Source organism: Nannospalax galili, unplaced genomic scaffold, assembly GCF_000622305.1.
Source record: "Nannospalax galili isolate Female #2095 unplaced genomic scaffold, S.galili_v1.0 scaffold85, whole genome shotgun sequence".
Taxonomy (NCBI): domain Eukaryota; kingdom Metazoa; phylum Chordata; class Mammalia; order Rodentia; family Spalacidae; genus Nannospalax; species Nannospalax galili.
In genome coordinates this window covers 4,254,007-4,273,804 of record NW_008358866.1, presented here as the reverse complement: position 1 = coordinate 4,273,804, position 19,798 = coordinate 4,254,007, and the positions used below count along the sequence as shown (strand labels likewise).

At 37.3% G+C, this 19,798-nt stretch overlaps 1 long non-coding RNA gene across 1 annotated transcript in view; it reads right to left on the bottom strand.

Annotated features, from left to right (window-relative positions):
* Positions 1–5,166: 5,166 nt before the first annotated feature.
* The window catches only part of LOC115068310, a 16,815-nt gene continuing 2,183 nt past the window's right edge, over positions 5,167–19,798 (bottom strand). The window contains exons 2-4 of the long non-coding RNA XR_003847677.1: positions 17,324–17,396; positions 7,782–7,860; positions 5,167–5,268 (exon numbers count right to left, since the gene is read on the bottom strand). This is a non-coding gene — a long non-coding RNA (uncharacterized LOC115068310). The remainder of the gene's footprint in view (positions 5,269–7,781; positions 7,861–17,323; positions 17,397–19,798) is intronic.

Sequence of the window (19,798 nt, the reverse complement as noted above, 5' to 3'; positions counted from 1 at the left end):
GTGTTTATGATTTTTCTTTTAAATTCTGTGTCCTACGTTACTCTAGGGGTTCTCCTGTTCTCCTTGTAGAACTCTTCTACAGGACTGGTGGAGTTTGGTGGGGATATAGTGTCTTGGCTTTTCATTTTATTCTTCTTTTTTTGTCTTTTTGAGACAGAGTCTCCTGTATTCCCAGCTGGCCCGGGTCTCACTATGTACACCAGAATGGCCTTGAACTCACAGAGATCTGCCTGCCTCTGCTTCCTGAGTGCTGGGATTAAAGGTGTGTGCACCACCATGCCCAGCCCCTTTTATTATTCTTCTGTTGTGATTTTGGCATGTGAATTTCTTTTGCTTTTTGTGATTCTGATATGAGAATTAAGTTGAAGTATGCTTCTGTTTGTATTATTGGTGTGCCTTGGTCCTTTTCTGTTGGTTATATTAAGCTGGTTGGTACAGGTTTCAGGTTGTCTCAGGTTTTATTTTGGGGGGAACTGATGGCTTCAGATCAGCTACTCACGAGCACCTACAGAAGCTGAAGTCAGGTTCCAGTCAAGTACACTCGGGCTTCCTTCTAAGGTTTGGACCCTTACTAATGGTAACTCAAAGCAAAATTTTGGAAGATCCCTAAGGGAGGCCTGATTTTGGGATTCTCAGTCAGTCTGCTGAGTTCTCAGCCCCTATGCCAGAGGAAGGAGGGAACAGGCACTCTCTGGCAGCCTGCTGAGATCCAGCCACCATACAGATGGTGGTTGGAACCCACCCTCTCAGGCTGTCTGCTAAGATCTCTATTCTGCATTCTTCACAAGCATTTTCAAGTGCTTTCTGGACTAAAATACCAACCAAATTCTTATGCCTGTGCCCTTATCGCTAATAAATATGCATAAAGCTTCATTTCTACAAAATAATAGTTGAGAATTTATTCTCTTCCCAGTCAGCAAACATCTTGAAAGCTGAACTCATGCTCTGTTCAATAACCATTCTACTCTTAGGCAGAGACTCCAGAGGAAAACTGGGATTTTCTATTGTTTAATGTTGAATGACCTAAAAAATGGTTGATTGGATTTTTCATTTTTAAAATCTCTTTTCTCAGCATGTGTGTATGTGATGTGTGTGTGTCCATGTTCTTTAATAACCATCCTTAGCAGCTCTAGAAAAAATACCAGAGACTTGCTTCATTTTTAAAACAAGATTGAAAACTAAGCTATATACCCTCAAAGCAATGGGCATCCTCCATTATCTAATCAGAAGAGATTTTCAGCCATGAGAGTTCCCACCTAGAAGAGAGAAATGCTTTTTCTCGGTAGGATGCCTGCCTTCCTGCCAACATGTCTGGTGCTCCAACCTCCTCCAGTCAGGACTAGAACATATTATTAGTGTGCATACTTCTCTGAAAATTCAAATTTGTGGAAATCTAACACTAGCTAAAAACTCAACTTCTGGTACATCTAATATACAAGGGGGGCTCATTCTACAGGACCCATTTGATCATCCATTTAGACAAGGCTGCCACATTTGTCAATGTTCAACTGTTTGATCATCAAGAAATATCTACTCCAGCATGTTATTTTCAATCTCCCCAAAACTGCTCCACAAAATCTAACTTCAAAGTGATGCCCTAATGACCTTAGCATTTATTAAAGGCAAAGAAAGGCATATTTTAACAACTTTTTTGCAAAACTATTATGCTGCCTTATGAACTTTCAGGCAAATAAATATTTAAAATATTTTTCTTGGCATTCAGTGGCAGGACAATATGTTTCTGTCTAAATGAACATGAAGGACTCTATTCAGCCTAGTTTGAACACTCAGCAGCCTCTTATATTCCGTTTGACTTCACGAGCCAAAGGATGAGAATTAAATTCCATTTTCAACAGCAGCAACTAATTTATTTCCTGTACATGCTATGAGTGTTTTCCCTCCTTGCATTTGTCTATATACTTTCTCTTTTTATATTGCCTCTTTTAAGTGAACTTTATCACTAGAGCTAACTTCTAATGTTTGGAAGGCATAAAGAGAATGTTACAAAAAATAAAAATAAAAAGACTTAAGCAAGCAAAAGTAAGTCTGGAAGGGAATGTGACAAGATCTCAATACATGTAGAGATGAAGAAGTTAGGGAAGAATGAATCCTTCTTGTCTTATGACTACAAGGCCATTTGAACTGACAGTAATATCATCAAAACATATCACTAACAAACACTGTAGGACCCAGCACGAGTCTACCTTTGGTAGACAAGACTGAAACCAGATGTGAAGCATAATAGTTGACAGATAGTGGAATGCAGTGTAATTTAAGTGAACATCAGAAAAGCCCAGACACTAAAAAGCCTTGGAAGAGAACCTTTACAGAGCTTTATAGTTAGCTATCTAAAACTATTTTTAAGAACCATACTTCCTTAACTGGAGAGATAGCTCAGCAGTTAAGAGTACTTACTGACTGTTCTTGCAGAAGACTGGATTCAAATTCCAGCACCCACACATTGGCTAACAACCATTTGTAACTCCAGTTCCAGGGAATCCAATGCCCTTTTCTGACCTCCACAGGGATTGCATGATGCTGGTGCACTTGCACACATGCAGGCAATACACTCATATATAAATAAACAAATAAATAAATAAATAAGTAAATAAATAATAGAACCATATTTCCAGTCTTTTATGTACATACAAGCCACCTGGGAATTTCCTCAAAATGCAAATTTGATTTGGATACCACAGTATTGAGGCAAAGAGTTCTGTATTCACCCCAGGTCTGAGGCAGATAGTTGGGACTGCTGTGTCCAGTGGAGCCCTCAGAGAAATAACGGCTGAGTTAAATCTGAGCTTTGTCACTTGAAAGCAGCTGTATGGCACTGGTCACATATCTTAGCTTCCAGACCTTCATACTTTTCATAGGACTAGGATGTGAAAAAATGAGAATATGGTCAGTTAAGATCCTCAGTAAACATTTTTTGTTTTGGTTATCTTTATTTATTAATGTTTGGAGGAATTTTAATAACGTATTAATTATACATATTAATGGGTCAAGTGTGATATTTCAACACATGCGTAGAGCATACACTGACAAAATCAGGATGATTTCTCTCATCAATTCATGTTTGAAGTCTTCAAGCTCTTCTCCAGATCTTCATATAATATGTATGAATCTAACCTATTATGTAGGTTGTTGTGAAGCATGGCTACTCCATTGTGTTGAAGAACACCAGAACTCATTCATTCTGTTTAACTGTGTTTGGATACCTGTGATACATTTCCTTATTGACTGTCTTTGTTATGAAAGACTATCATGAAGAAAAGCCTTAAGGTTTAAATGCAAAATAGCACCAGCATCTATCAAAATAATTTTACATGACAAAGATGGGTACGAATTTTTATATGTGGTGGTGAGTATGTTTGTGTATACATGAAGCTATTCTCTAAAAGTTTCATGCCCCTTGAACTGAATACTGGATAACCAAACCCTGGAATATTATCCTATTTTAACTTAAGAATCTCAGTATAAGGCAAAATTTTCAAGGCCTGGGGAATAATTGAGAAAGGACTCCATACTAAAAAGAAAGAAAAGTAACAAGAACAAGAAATTAGACAGCAATCTCAAGTCAATGGTCACTCTATATGACTTATATACAAACGTCTTGATGACACGTTGCGGGGGGGACAACAAGGTAGTAGAAAATCAGGACAAAATGAGGCTTTGTAGGATAAGGCAAGGAATTAATTGATAAATACACAAATAGAAATGGTATAGTTGCACAGAACCATATTAATAGCTTACATGGCTTAATTAAACAATGTGTTAATAACAAGAAGGTTGTCATTTAAAAAAAAAAAAAGCTTCCTAATAACACTCATGACAGTTTTGTGGGCTTTTCAACTGACTTTTTACACCTGGTTATTTTCAGGATTCAGAAAAAAACATTTCTCTTCTGAAAAAAATCAAACTCTAGCCTGAAATATACAGAAACCTTGGAGAGTTTCATTCTAAGTAGAAATGGTGATATTTTGCTACACCTAAAGTATGATGAAATCTCTGAAGCTGCAAAACCAGAAGCAAAACCCTCAGGAGACTAATAACACTTTAACATTTCCTGTTCACATGTGAATGTTAATTCCACTCTCTGAAGAGAACCGCCAAAATGGCATTCATTAAGATTAAAACCATATTACTATAGAATGGGAAATTTATATGTATGCTTCTTATAAAATGCAAATATTACTGAAGAATGAGTCTCCACTGAGTTCTCTCTGCACCTTTTTCTTGGCAGAATTAAATCACACTGGTGCAGCTCTTTCACAAAGGCAGTACAAAATTATGAAGTAGCAGCACTTGCTGCTCTGTTGCCAAGGTGGCCCCACAAGTTGTTGACAATTTTGTGCACCCCTGATGAATGTCCACACATGCAACAAGAGTCAGTCTCCATAATGGAAGCAAAAAGGAGACATTTTGGAGTTTCAGAGCCTGGAAATACAGAAGAGGCTCCTGTGAAACTTAACTTCTGATTGGGGTTGTCTCGCCCTTGTATCAGGTGCCATACCTGGTTAAGTCCCTTGAAGAATGTGATTAGCAAGGGCTTTTTCCCTTTGGATTAAAAAAGAAAAAAAAACTTACAATTATAAGACATGTACATGCACACACACACACACACACACACACACACACACAAACACCAGAAAATGACACCACAGTTAACTTTCCCATCCCTCACAATACTTCTACCTACCAAATTTGTGAAGAGATTTTCCCCATACTCAGCAGTTCTCTGAGTTGTCTGGATACCAGCTCAGTGTCCTTCACTGCAATTCAACCCTGAAACAATCAATGTGGAGTTGAATGACATCAGATGCCACATTTTAAGGGCTCAGTCCCACAAGATTGCTCCATTTCAGATGCCAATTACCAGCCCAGGCCTCTAGTACTTCTAACTTCTAGTCACAAATTAAAGAGATTTTAAAAAATGGCTTCCCATCATCCATCTAGTTTCTTTGGTTGAGCTATAAATAAGTTTTTTAATGACATACAAATTCATACTAGTTCCACAAAATCTGAGGCTTGAAGAAAGGTCAGATGATTGATATTATGGGGTATCCTGAGCTACAGAAATAAATAGAAGCTTGGACTTCTGGAGTAGGAGCAATGTCAACAACAGTATCATTTGGGGAACAGTGAATAAAAATTGTCTTGTTACACTGTTTCAGGAAAGACCAGGCAGGCACCAACAGTGTACGGGAAGCAGGTATTTTATTTAGGTTGCATCATGGTCCAGCAAACTCGTCTCAAAATTTGAACCTGGAAGGAAAGTAGCACATATCATTTATTACCTTAGGCACTGGTTAACAATGAAAAAAAACATATATTAATCAACTAGTCTCTAAATTAGGCAACTATTATAAATTTAGAAAAAAAAAACTAATGTTAAAAAAATCATCTGTCTGAAAACCAATGCAGAATCTGTGACAAACAGAACTGGGGAAGTTTCACCAGGACACAAAGCAAGTGGTTCTATCTAGCAGTGTTAGCATTCTAACCATAACCTTATCAGCTAAACTTTGCTGACAGAAACAGAGAAAACAAGGATTAAAATCCATATTTTCCTTAATATTCCATCAGGCTCTACATCAACACAGACAAAAGTTCTGTCTGAAAGGCTGTCTCTGGGTAGCTCTCAAAAGAACAAGTAACCATCTGTCTGGGCAGTTGTCACCCTCCAGTTTCCTCTGTTGTGATCTAAGTTAATCTTCACTAGTTGGTAAGATTCCCAGGTGGCATTCATGACAGTTGGGTTTCTTTTGGAGGAACTTGATAAGAGATGCTCAGAGAAAGTCTTTAACTGCCATGCTGGTCGCTGTTTCTCAAGCATTCTTAGTTCTGAGTAGTCAGCATACCAAAGTGTCGTATTTTGAAATGTCATTTCTTGAATGTCTCAAAAAACCAAGAGATTCCATGAGCCTTTAAAGCCTCAGTTTTGCCCAGGAAAACACTTGTTTTTTTTGTTTTGTTTTGTTTTGTTTTGTCTGAATATATTTTATTTTTTTATTTTTACTTTATGTGTATAAGTGTATTATCTGCATGCGTATAAGTGTACCTGTGTCATGCAATGCCTGCGAAGGTCAGAAGGGGACATCGGATTTCCCTAGAATTGTAGTTAGGGGCTGTTGTTAGCCTCCATGTGGGTGCTGGAAATCAAACAGGGGTCCTCTGCAAGAGCAGCCAGTGCTCTTAACCACTGAGCCATCTTTCCAGCTCCAGAAAAAACACTTTTTTATGTTTATATAATAAAGGATACAGTCAAGGATAGAGGTAAACCACCAGATGAAGAGGTACACAGGTGAGGTCCCAGAGGGCTCCTGTGCAAAAGTGTGTCTCTGCTCCCTCCTAGCATTCCTAAGTGTTCACTAACCCTTTTCTTCTAGGGCTGATTATGACTTTATCATATAACATAATCAATTATTAACTCAATATCCAGTCCCTCTCCTTGGAGGATAGGGGATGAAGGAAAGTCCCAAGCCTCTAATTATGGTTTAGTCTTTCTGGTTAATAGCCCCCATCTAGAGGTCCACCAAGAGTTACTTCATTAGAACAGAAGACTGTCTGATCACCTAGGACATTCTAAGGGATTTAGGAACTCTGAGTCAGAAACCAAGGGCAAAAAAGACCAAACATAAATTTCCTAAATCACAATATCATATATATATAATGTACATTAACAGTATTTAGATGATAGTTGGTCTAAAGAAATTAAAAGGGAAAAACAATAAGAAAGACTATAAATTTGAGGATGTAGTAGAGTATAAGCGATCCTGACAGAGTCACTGAGAAGCAATAAAGATAACACACTTCCTGCTTCTTCCTGATCTCTGGCAGGAAAGAAGGCGTTATTTTTAATTCCAACAGGGCCCCTTCAACTAACCTGCTTAGAGTCACATAGACCTGAACACCTCATCATTTGGAACCATAAGCCTATCAGTACCCACTTCTTTGAGTCAACCAATCCAAAATTAAGGAAGGGCAAACCACTGAAACCCTTAAAACCCAGATTCTCCCCAGGAGACATTGGATTTCGTTTTCCAGGTCCCCTGTCCACTTGCAGAGAGCTTCATGTTCTGTATGATTGTATGCATGTATGTGTGATTCTTTATGTGTATGGATGTGATTCTTTATCTTTCAATAAAAGTTTTACTGTTGCTCTCTGCTGGTCTGAGATTTTTCCTGCCTTTTAATTCTTCAACTGACTGAGAAAACAAACCCAACAACACCCTTAGACTGATAGTGATGCCACCCACAACAAGGACATGAGGAGAAAGTGATGAAGAGTAGTAAAAGCTCATACTATATGTCCTGACTCATTATCGTAAAAATGCCACATGAGTAAAATTTGTATCATCCCAATTTTAAGGTGAGGAAACTGGGGCATGAGCTCTCTTAAGCTCATCTATAAACCCCCACAATGCAATCTGATTCCAGACAGTCCAGCTGCCAAAACACTTGTCTTAAATATTACACTCTACTGCCTCTCATTCACTATACTGTTGCCTGGTGTCTGTCTCATCTCACAGATAAATACAAATATGTGAAATGAATGAACTATTTCTCCACCCTCCTTGTAGCCATACTCTACTATAGATCCGCGAAGGGGGGAGCAGGCTCGTTCATCTTGTCCTAATCCCTAGCATCCAGCATGATGTTAGTAACATATGGAGTCCGAAAGTTTTTTGATGAATTAATGACTGAATTCCGTATGGTTGTAGTAATATAAATCATGGACACATTGCAAGATAAGGATAGTGGGTGTAGTTTGATACCTTGTCTCAGCTCCATGCAGAGGCCCAGAATAGTGAACACAGGAATCAGTTGAATTATCCAGTTTCTCTTATCAAGCAGCTAGTAAGATACAGAATAGAAATAATGAATTTCATTTTGTAAAAGAAACCCTTATTTCCATGATGTATATAATAATAGGTTCCTGGAGAAGTGCTGTTGTTGAAAACATGATGATGTGATCATTTCCATCAAACTGAAGACAGCTAAGAAAATACCTAATTCAAAGTTGAATCCAAATTAGGTACACAAGCTGTGCTTCTCAAAGCTGCCCAGTAAAGCATTCTTATAGCAGAGGAAATGATTTTGTCTGGGATGTAGCTTAAAAGCAATCTGCAACCATTGCAAGATTTCATTGATGTCCCTTTATTTTACCCTAAAATTAATCATTTTTCTGAGGTATCATAATTTATTTTACCAGAGAATACAATGTTTTGATCACCCACCATTATATAAATGAGAAGGCCAACATCTTTGCCTTTAGCATCCAGTACTCTGTGGAATATGCTACCTTACTGAGAAACCAGAGGCCGTAGCAACTTATAAAGATTTTACAGAGAAATTCGAACATTTAGAAGTATATTAGAAATACACTAAGTGTATTTCTATGACAGGCGGGTGACTCTGTGTGAGATACGGCATATGCGTACTTAGCAAACTCCCTTCCTTAAGAGTCATACAAGCAGCCATAGATAGAGGTAAGCAAATACTAAATCTGGCTGTAACAAATAGTGTTCATATTCAGGAATATTTCTATTTCTCTGCTACAACAAGGAAAGATTAAACTTCTCTGTGTTCCTGAACCTAGGCATGGTCATTTGATTTTTCAAGGGCAACAAAATATTACTGGATGTTACTTAGACAAATTCCAGATACAAGTCTTGATGAACAACATGAAATTACCCCTTCTTTTTTTCCCTCCCACTCCAACTAGCACAGCCATCTGTTCCAAAGAGTGCAGTTCCAGGATGGTACCACTTCCTCAGTCTGTTTGCCAAATTGTCACACAGAGATAATCTGTCAGCAAGAGTCACACATATGCACATTTGACTCTGAAGAAGACACAAACCTTTGTTGTATCAGACCACTGAGATCTTGTTACTGCAGCATAACCTGGTCACTAGTCCAGATGTTACATTCAAATAGACTAAGCTTCAGGAGCAGTATCTCTGTCTTATTTCTACTTTATTCATCTAGCGCCACAAATCAACAGTCTACAAGTAATGTGGTTATTTATATTCTGCCAAATAGTTTTGGCTAGGTTGATATATTAACTGCTCTTTTTAGAATCTGTCCAACTGGTTGTTTACAAGTACACAAACAGTCAATTGGCACTTTTAGAATCACTCCATTGGTTATAAAGAGAAAAATCTACTATATATTATAAACGCCTCTTCTAACATAGGAATTATTGGAAACTAAGCCTCCTTAAATACTTATTTCTACTTAACTATTAGAAAATTATACCAAAAAGCAAATCACTTATCACAATAAATTTTATTAATTAACTTTCAAATTTTGTTGTCCTATATTTAACATCTTAGTCAATTTCGGAAGTTACAGCAGTTTATTTTACAAAGTTACATCTATGTATGCCAGGGTTTCTTAACCTTAACATTGTTAATTTTTCAGACTTGATTTTCATGGGAAAAGAGCTATTTGTGCATTCCTGGTCTCTGTTCACTAGTTTCTAGTAGCAGTTTCCCAGTTGTGATGATAAAATTGTCTCCAACATCTCTTGGGTGGCAATATCTTACAAAATTACCTCTATTTGAAAACCACTTATTGACTCTAATATTCCCCAAAAAATAAAATGTTAAAGGCTAAGGAAAGAGCTCCATCAGTAAAGGGCGTTCTATATAAGCAGGAGGACCTGAATTTGATCCTCACAACCCATATTAAAAAAAAAACCAGACATGATGGTATGCATTACTTGTAATCCCAGAACTGGAGAGACAAGACAAAGAACAGATGAACCCCTGAGAAATGGTGGTGGGAAGCAAGTCTAACCCACTCAGTGAGCTCCAGGCCAATGAGAAATCCTGTCTTAAAGAACAAGCTGGGAACTGGGGATATGTCTGAGTTGATTAAGTGCTTGCCCAATAAACATGAGGAGCTGTGTTGGGATCTCAGTGCCCATGTAAATGTGAGTAGACGTTGAGGCCACCTGTAATCCCAGCACTCAGGAAGTGAAGATAAGAGATCCCCAGGGCAAGCTGGCTAGCCAGACCAATACAATTGGCAAGCTCCCTGCTCAGTAAGAGACCCTGCCTCAATATGTAAGATAGAAAGTAATCAAGGAAGGCATCCCAAGTCAACCTCTGGTCTATAAGCCCCCCCCCACATACACACACCTGCAAACAAGCACATACATACACACATGTGCATGCACATACATACAAACAAAATAATAATTAAGTAAAACAAGATGGACAGCTCCTGAAGAAAAACACCTGAAGTTGACCTCTGCATACATGTATATGCATGTGCACTCACACATACAAGAACACATACACACATACAAATATACCAAATGTGAATTACAACCTTCAGCCCCTTGACTGTCTTACTATAGTAACTTAAAATGGTGCATAAAGGAACACATATTCACTATCAAAAACTTGAAAATAAATTTCAAAACAAAGTAATTGCTGGTTAATCCCATTTAAATTACTTTTTAAATTTTTAATGAATTTTTTCAGTTTTCATACAATGTAATTTGATGGTATTTTGATCTCTTCCCCTATCCTTACCTACACACACATATATAAGGTAAGGTATTATATGGACTATAGACTAACTTGTATCTCCAAATGTTCTTCAGTGTGGGTCCATCCAACGGAGCCTGGCTAACCTACCAAGAGTCACATATTTGAAAGAGAATGACTCCAAGCAGCCATCAGTTGCCAAATGTTCCTTATGAGAGTCACGAGATGCATTAATCAGTGAGTATAACAATAAATCATTAGTAGTCAGTTTAATACTACAAATATTTAGTAGAAAACTAGTATTACGCTCTCCCCTATGCCCTGTGACCTGTCTAACCTCAAGTTCCTAAGCCTGAAATCAGTGTCAGGAATGGACTCCATCCTATAAAGTGGAAACTTAAATCCAATTAGAACGTGGTTGGTTACTCCCATGATATTAATGCCACCCTATACCAGCAGGCATATCTTACTGTTTTTGTTGTGGTTCACAGGATTCACAGCTGAGTAAGGTTGATGACTATTTTTTCCTTCCGGCAGCATGCATAGCACCTTACATCACTATGAAAGCTAGTTAGCAGAGATGAGACTGAAGTCAGTATAAGCTTGATTTCTCCTGTTTGTTCTACAGCTTATGTAACAATGTAAATATCCACCCACTTATGAATGGATAATGAAGGTGTGGTGAACATACATAATGGAATATATTCAGCTCTTAAAAATGAAATTATTAAATTTACAGGTAAGTGGACAGAACTGAAAACAATCATCCTGAGGAAGTAACCTGGACTCAGACAGACAAATATCATATGTTCTCTCTCATAGTTGGATGCCAGCTTTGAAATCCTGGATATTTCCAATTTGAAAAATCCAGAGAAGCCAGGAAACTAATAAACTGCCATGAAGGGAGGGAGGCGGCTTCATGGGAGGAGTGATAGATGGTAGTGATATAAAGGAGAAAAGGGAATAATAAACTAGAAAGAGCTAAATGGGGTGGGGAATGGGCGGGCAGGGCAAGGGAGGAGTTATGGGGAGGGATAGCTAACACCAAAGGCCTTTTAGAAAAATCCATATGGAAGCCTACCACTATAAATGGAAGCCTATCACTATAGAAGCATCTTAAAGTATATATCTATGCATTATAAAAAAAAGATTAAAGGAGTCACCTTATAACAGGAGGACATTGCCTCTACTAGACACCATCAGGTAACAAAAAATGCCCAATGCCATAAATGAACTCCTTTTGAAGCTATTGACCAGGGGTCCTATACACCCTCACACACTATTGGCCATTGCCCCTGCTCTTGGCTACTCACCAAAACTTCATGGTAAGACACTATTGCTGAAGACACTAAATACATGAGCTGTAGACCAATCAGTTACCATTTTTACAGAAAGGTCTTTGAATGCATTCATTCAATAGTTACTGAATAACTGCTTCACCCTGGACATCAATTAGAGATCAGAGAAAGAGTACTGAGCTAGCCAGACAAATTACAAGCTTTCTGGGAGACACAGGTTGAAAGACTTAAATACCAATGAAAAATCATTAGTGTCATGGGGAAAGTGCAGGCTCCTATTATAACACAGCATGAGGACTAGTTTAAGGAGGTATGTACAGCATCTTGGAAGAAATGTGGTTTTGATTGAACAGAAAGGTATATCTATGGTTAACAATATGATAGTACTTCCTTCTAAAATGCTATGTGTAAAGATTCATCTTCTAAACATTTGGAGATAATAGTCAATATCCACATTTTAAAGATAGAAAGTGGGTACAGAAAGATTACATTCTTTGCCTCATGTGGAAGAAGGAGAATTTGAACCTGACCTGTATCCCTAAGGACTAGTATTGCTCAAACCTTCCACCCGACTGTGAAGCAGGCAGAGAAGGAAGAAGCCGCTGCTCTATTTTCCTGTGCAAAGAAGAATGACCTTCCAGACACTGAAGAGAGAGTATGAAATCCATCTCATTATAAATTTATGGTAGTTTCCTAGTTAAATGCAGCCTCCTTAAATCCTTTCTTGGGAGATGATGAGGTATACATTATTTATAAATTAATTAATTATAGTGGGAATTAAGCAACAGAGCAGTCTAATACTGAAACTAGAAAAAAAGGTAGGAAGTTCCAAAAGGCTGAATTTACAACAGCAAATCACTTCAAATACATATTTTTGATTAGTCATGAGATTTCGTAGAATTTCTATGCCCATAAATTAATGTTCTGATCTGTAATAAATAATTTCATTTAGTTTCTATACATTGAGTGTTTGCAATATGTTAGAGTGAACTCTCTTAACTAAAAATATTTCCAGCAACGCAAATGACCTAGGTCATACACCAACTCTGGTGATAGCATGAATCAAATATAAATAAAAACACTTAGACTGGGAGGGATGGCACACGCCTTTCGTGCCAGCACTTGGGAGGCAGAGGCAGGTGAATCTCTGAGACTGAGACAAGCCTGGTCTACTCGTGAGTTCCAGGCCAGCTGGGCTGCAGGAAGACTCTGTCTCAAAAACCAAACAAACAAAACAACATCAAAAAAACTAAGAACACTTTACTATAATAAAGAGAATCTCAATACTATTGAATATTATTGTCATCTTTGTTTGAGGCATTATTGGTTTAATTTCTGCACAACCATATTATATAAGTTCTAAATGTTTCCAAATATAATAAAGGTACCCATTTTGATTTTTAACTTACTTTATATGATGATTGTGTTTCTTTTCAGAATTCAACATCTATACAATTATCTCAGTGGGTTACAATGGCTTCGATACACATCTCACCGTGGTCTGTGGGAACGACTGTTTGGAGCACCTCAACATACCTTATTATCAGATTTGGAAATACTCCAAAAGCTTTGAAGACAGATAATTTCATCTTCATATATCAGGGAGATGGCAAAACTCAGAGAATAAGGTGCTCTGATTAACTTATGTTTCTTAATTCAAGTCACCTAGAAAAACTCATTTTCATCTTATCCCTACAACTGAAAACATTTACAAAATATCGGTACATGTTCTTGTTTTAGCAAAGAACATGTTCATCTGTGTGTGATGGTAAATTATGTATAAACTTGACTGGCCACACAATACCTATACATTCTTGAGAACATCTGTGAGGATATTTCCAAAAAAGTTGCATTTGAACTGGTGACCTGAGTAAAGAAGATGGCCCTACCCAATGTGGATGGTCTCAAGGAGAATTTAAAAAGTGGCTCTATTCATATGCACCTCTGTATGACTATTAAGTTAGGACATCATCTCTTGCCCCAGCACTACTGATTCTCAGACACTCAGCTTGGGAGCAGAATTTAACCACAATTCTCTTGGGTCTCTTGGCCCTTGGGTCTCTGACTCACATCAGTATCTTCCCTAGAACTTCAGTGTATTTGTGGTAGATTCTTCTGCTTCTCAAGTTCCATCATCTCAACAGCCAATATTTCACAGGAATTATAGCAAATACATGCTGGTTCTGCTTCTCTGGAGAAACCCAATATACTACATAAAGATCGTCATAATATGGACATTCAAAATATTTTACAATATTCCAATCCCAGCACTCGGGGAGCAGAGGCAGGTGGATCGCTGTGAGTTCGAGGCCAGCCTGGTCTCCATTAGTAAATCCAGGCCAGCTGCGGCTACAGGGAGACTTCGTCTCAAAAAAAAAACCAAAAAAAAAAAATTGTTTTACAGTATTTCAAAAGGTAGGTTCAAAAGAACACACATGAGCTTAATGTGTATTCATGTCAGGACATACTCTAATACTACTTTTAAAAAAGCAAAACTAAAAGAACGTCAGGGCTGGAGAGGTGACGCAGTAGTTAAAAGCAAGTACTGCTCTATAGAGGATCAGAGTTCAGATCCCAGCACCAACGTGTGGCTGCCCACAGCCGCCTGGAACTCCAGCACTGGGGGAACTGACATACTCTTCTGGGCTCTGCAGGCACCTGCTCATATATGCACATCCTTACATATAAATACACAGGTATACATAATTAAAAATAAAACAAATCTTTAAAAAGTGAATGTTAATTTATTCTAGTACCAATTTCATTGCTATCAAAAACAAGATTCTTGTTAAAGTGTGATTTACTGAGACATAATAAAAACTGTTCGATACTTTAATTCCCATTTTATCTTATTTTATTCCCTTTTCCCAAGAAAAATAATCTTCTTATTTTATTACTATTATTGTAATTCTCAGCAACAGTCTGTGCCTTAATTCTGGTATTATCTGAGGGCCTTGTTACTGTTTATGTATTAGACAACTGAAAAGATGCTACACCCTGGGTTCAAAGTAGTATGTGTTTTCATGAGGATTTTTTTATTTTGAACAGGATTGTTTTTATGAGCAAGTATTAATTATACATAAGCATTAAACTACATCATTTGTGCAACCTATCCTCAAGTGCTTTTGAAATTTTCAACAAGTCTTTCTTGGTTTTACCATTCTGAGTATTTTTTTTTCTTTTAAGGAAAAGATATTATTTAATTTTGCTGAAATAAAAGATATTATCTCTCTTTATACATAGTGTTTTGTAACCATTTCCTATCAGTAAATACAGAACTCACATTGTAATTAAAAGAGTTATACCCAGTTTATAATTATACACTTTGTTCATGAAAATAGAATGTACTCTTTTTTTATAATTTAGCCCAGTGATTCTCTAAGTCTAACCCCAGATCAACAGTACCATCACCATCAAAGACCTCAGTAGAATTACATTCTCGAAGGCATTATCCTAAATTTGTTATGAAACTCAGAATGTGGAATTCACCAATTCATCAAGACCTATGATTCATACTCACATTTTTACATCACTGCATTAGTCTAAGTGAAGTTCTTTTTGAGGTTAAGAGCTACAAGTTGCCAGAATCTCCCCATTTTCAATATCTTATTTCTATAAGCTAACTCTAATTCATGCTTTTTGAAACATCAGAACTGGCCTGCCATCAATAAAACAGTTATTCCATCTGACTTTCTCTAATTCCATATAGAGGAGCTATCTGGATGTTACCTAGAGTACATGTTCTTCGGATATGAATTTTCCCCAATAATTATGGGATAATGTCATTTTTCTCACTTCCCCACTACCAGTTCATTGTAGACACCTCTGCTGGAACTTTCAGATATAGGTCAGTGTTGCCTATACCTTGAATGAGCTTCCTAGTTATTGGAATTTTGATTGGACTTTTTTTTAATATTGCAAACTCATGATAGTACTTTTCTGAAAAATAAATGTTAATAGTTTTGCTGATTCATACAACTATTCCTAAAAGAGTAAAATTTTGTCAATAAATCTGAATGTGTTTTACCAAATAGAAATGAGTTTCCTGATAAAATTGAGAAAGGGAAAAACATTATTTGTGTAACTAGAACAGCAAATGGAGGCAGAAAGGATTTCCTGACAGTTCTCATTTCAATAAATGAGTTCAAAAGCCAACCAACTAAATTGTTTCCTTTCCTAACCACTCTCTGCTTGCTTGCTAGCTGGAGGGATGGCAGACTGGGGTGGTAGACAATGCCTTCAGGAACTGGTAGGTTGGTTAATGGTATAGGGCAAATAACATGGCTATAAGTAGTCAGGGACTTATCATGAAAGGAAAAGCAAGGATGTGTTCCCAGAAGTGGTCAGAAGCTATTAAAAGATTAGAAGTCAGTGACATGATCAATCTAGCATTATAGAACATTCACTTTGCCAACAAGGGATAGAAGGAGGGACTTCAGAGGAAATGCTGGAAGCAACTGCCATCAAGAAAAAGGGTGACAAGAATGCAAACTGAAAATTGTTGCTCAGTAAAGACAGTAAAGAATGGATTCAGTGAATACACAGGAGACACAATAAACAGAGCTTCTCCTAGGGAACTCTATTTGGTAAAAAGCAATCATGTGCTAAAGCCTTCTCTCAAGAGACCCTGCACCAAGAAAAAGGATATGAGGAGGCTGAGAAACACTGCTACACATAAATGCATCCTGTATGGATACGTTATCACTAGAATGTAGCTTTAACAACGAATCTGTACCAATTGTGACTTGGGTATTTGCTCTCCTTCCCTGGCCCCCACTCTCAACCTGGCCAATTAAACAGGCAGTCTACCAGAATTGCTTTCTCAATTACCCATGCCACCACAGCAAGCATAAGCTCTCTGATTGCTTTGAGTTTAACTTTAAAAGTACCATGGTTGCTTCTCAGAAAAGAACTTTCAGTGGGCGCCAGTTTTATCTCAATGCCTTTGTTCTAGTCTCCATTCAAGCTGATACCCTATATTTCTCCATCTTTTCCATCTCTTCATTCTTCAACTAGTTGTTTGAAAGTTCCATAGGTGACAATGGGGGCATTTCACTGGACTTGCATTATTGTTCTATTTTCTGATTTTTGTGTACTATTTGGGCAGCACTCATGGTTGTTTGCCAAGGCTTGGTTACCATAGTAACATCACCAAATAGCAGTACAGTTTTTAACAATAAAAAAAATTGAAAGCTTATTTGAAATGAGTGAGCAAAATAAAGAGTCCAACCAAGAACTGAGTGTCTTTGCTACTAAGTAATTCTCTTCTCCCAGGAACACAATTAAAATAAATAAATGAAAATTAAAATAATTTAAATAGCCATTCCCCAAGGGGAACCTGTTTTTAAAGATATACGTTAATTGATTTTTTTTTAGCTTAGCATAAAGTAATGAGTTTTATCACTGCATATTTTGTTCTCATTCATCCCCCTCCTCCAGTGCCCTCTCCCCCATGCCTCCTACTCCACTCTGGCTGGTTTGCTTCCTCCCTCCAATAAGGAAGTGTTGTTTTCTACTTACCTCAGTATTCTTTCCATGCAAAAGTCCTGGTCTGTTTCGCCACAGGATAGAAGCTAATTCATCATACTGGATTCTGGTATAAAAAGCAATTTATGATGATAAGCCTAGTGATGGGGAAGTGCTGACAGTCTAGAGTCTCTATCTAAAGATCATCTTGCCAGGAGGCTGTTTTAGGGGTTTACAGAGGGGAAGGGTGATTGTCACTGTGGAATTTTTAGCCAAATGACACACTTCTGATCCTAATTGCCTAGTCACAAGACGCTTTTCAGTTCTGAGAAACTCAGGATCAAGAAATTATTATTTCCTGTAGCTAATCTTGTTGCTGATTAGTTTGCTCATGTGCATCTCCTGACATGTTATACCACGGACAGGCTGGAAGGGGTAGCTTTCCAAGGTCCTCTTGCTGATCACCAAACTCTTGGTAATGAAAGAAGTCAAGGGAGGTTAAACAGAAAACCTGATATGAGAGTCCCCCATTGAGGTCCCATTGAGGTCAGAGTTGAATTTTGTCGTTCTTAAACTACTCAGAGAAATCTGTTGCGCCATTCACTATTTTCCTACTCTGACAAGACCTCGTGTGCAGAAATCACACTACAATAAACCCCAACAGAGGAAAACAAAAGTAATGAAATGCATCGGTCCTCTGGCAGTTGATACTAATAGCCAGGCGTATGCAAAACTAATTCCTTAAGTTGAAATTGGCTTATTGTGTGAGTTATGGTATTATGTAATGTAATATCGAGCTGTCCTGCTTCAATAAAAATTGTTTCTATTCTTAGCAAGTAAAGAAGTTTTATATCAAATTATACAATCTCTATGCCTTTCAATTGCTTGCCTGCCTGTGGTTATAGAAAGCCCAATTTAAAACATAAATAAGTGAATGAATGAATGAATAAATAAATAAATAAATAAATAAATAAATAAATAAATAAATAAAAGAATGTTACGTTGTATACAAGTGGTGATCTGAGCTCTTTTTCCTTTTAGTATGTGTCTTCTAAACACACCATGATCTATAGCTCCTACATTTTCTAACATCTGAGCTCTGAAGTTGTAAGCAGCAATCAAAGCTGCAGGAGCTGAGCTACTGCAATTTTACTACCATGGCAAAATCAGCCCCTTTATTCTAAGCTACATACTTTCAAAGACAATCTCAGCAGTGTACTTTCATGAGTACAGTTTATGCAACTTGTCCTTGGAACCTTAGCCCATCCATATATCTGAAATTTCTAAATGCAGCAAGTTATCAAGTAATAGCATTATTTTCTTTTTCATCAGTCAAGTGTGAACAGAGAACAGACTATGTGGAATAAATTGGGGTCACATAGACAAGCCAGGCATACAGCCTCTGTGACATCAACTTAGAAGCTATGAAAATGTAGAAGCGACACACTGTACAGTTAAAAGTATAGACATTTTTAAAGGAAAAAATAGAATTATGATCATTTCTGAAGATAGTGTTTTGTGAATGGAGGGAAAAGGGCTGTAGTGGATGCCACAGGCCAGAAACTCACAGATTTTCAGTTTAAATTAACAGTGAGACATTTCTAATCAGGATTTCAAAAGGAAAGGATTCCGAAGTAGACAACCAGTTCACATGCATCCTTTCACTCCTGCTTAGATCCCTGGGTTTCATAAATATATGAAGACAGCCAGTGAGAACTCAATTTGAATTCTTTCACTTACTCAAAAAAAAAAGGCCTCAAATACGGCCATGTGTGATTGAAAAATATATATTCAAGAAAGGAAGCACTGCACTGGACTGTGCAGAGGTAGAGACAAAGATTTTCCTTTTTAAATGTCTTCCTTTGAATAATTGTTTTTAGCTATAATTTTTGTGGTTTCTGCATTTCTATCTTTGTCAGTGACAAAACATTCGATTCAAAGTGTCTATCATAAGCAGACTCCCACAACACATGGTCTAGAGAACTGAGAAGGATACGGAAGGACTTTGTTTAGTCCCTAACACTATCTGATTCTTCACCTCCTACACAAGGACTCTCTCGTAAACCTTGGTTCTGGCGATACCAAGGAGAGTTTCAAGGTAAAGGAAAGAAGACAAAAATCCATTCGACTTTGGAGTATGAGAGCTTAACTATCCACTAAGGCAGGTAACTCCACATGTCATGATTTTCAAGGAGCTTATAAAATCCAATTTCATCTTTCAGCAAAATGTAGTTGATAATACTTGTTGCCTAGATGGCCTACGGATATGTTCTAAGGATAAAAAAAGACACTGAATTTAATTTACATCTTTTACTAAAAACAAGAGGGCTCCTTCTGAAATTAACAGAGAATATAGTTCATTGAAAAAAGAAGAGACTTTTTCAGAAACAGATAAATGTCAGCCACACCAGCAAAGCAAATGAATTTTTATCTACTGCAGTTAAATATCTACCTTGGCTAAAATTATGTAACACACATATAACTGGTTGGAATTTTTATGCATTTTTGATAGAGTAATTCAAATAACTG